Source organism: Zeus faber, assembly GCF_960531495.2.
Source record: "Zeus faber genome assembly, chromosome: 18".
Lineage (NCBI taxonomy): Eukaryota > Metazoa > Chordata > Actinopteri > Zeiformes > Zeidae > Zeus > Zeus faber.
Genome location: NC_137210.1, coordinates 31,249,766 through 31,250,827, shown reverse-complemented (window position 1 = coordinate 31,250,827; position 1,062 = coordinate 31,249,766).

The following is a 1,062-nucleotide window of genomic DNA, read 5'->3' as shown; positions in this document are numbered from 1 at the left end:
CTCTAAACCTAACCCTAACCCTAACGTTAACCCTAAGACTTAACCCTAAACCTAACCCTTAGCCTAACCCTAAACCTAAGCCTAGCCCTGGTTCTAAACCTAACCCTAACACTAACGTTAACCCTAAGACCTAGCCCTAAACCTAACCCCAAACCTAACCCTAAACCTAACCCTTATCCTAACCCTAAAACCAAATCCTAACCCTAACCATTGACGAATAGAGGTCGTACCCAAACTCAACAAAATCCAAGAACAAAAATATCCCACTGACAAATAGAGGTCGTACCCAAACTCTACAAAATCCAATTGAAAATGGAAGAAGTTTCCCAATGACAAACAGAGACGGAACTTTCCTATACTCAACAAAATCTAAGAACATAGAGATCCCACGGACAAATAGAGGTCGTACCCAAAATCAACAAAATCCAACCAACAAGAGTAGAAATATTTCCTAAAATAAACCAATTGACCGGGGGACACACACCAGGGTCTTGACGAAGCCCAGGTGGCCTGCCTCAAGGAGAGGGTGTATAGTTTGTTTAAAAGGCTGAAACACTCAATGATCCTGAGGTACACTACTGATGAATGTGTCCTAAATTTCTAAAAGTAATCATATAGAAATGCGGAGAAAGAACAAATAAGGTGTTCTTAACCACTCTTAACAACTGGAAACAAAAAAACAAACAGGGTATTCTCAACCACTCTTAACAACTTGAAACAAAAAACAAATAAGGTGTTCTTAACCACTCTAAAAGAAAACAACTACGTCTACCAACGACTAATAAAGCATCTAAACAACAAATATAAGCAAATTACTCTGGACCTATACTACTAAGAGGAAACAAGCATCCTTTTAAATGTAAGTCACCTTAAACCCTCGTTAGGGGACTTCTCCTTGAAGCCAGAATATGCCAATATTCTTTAACCCAAATGGGATAACTACAAAACATGAACCTAACACTCTACCTAACATAATACGGGATTGGAGAATCTTGATAACGTGCGACGGCCCGTGCATTACCTTTGGTCCCCTATACCAAACTGACCATGCTGGCCAGGGGG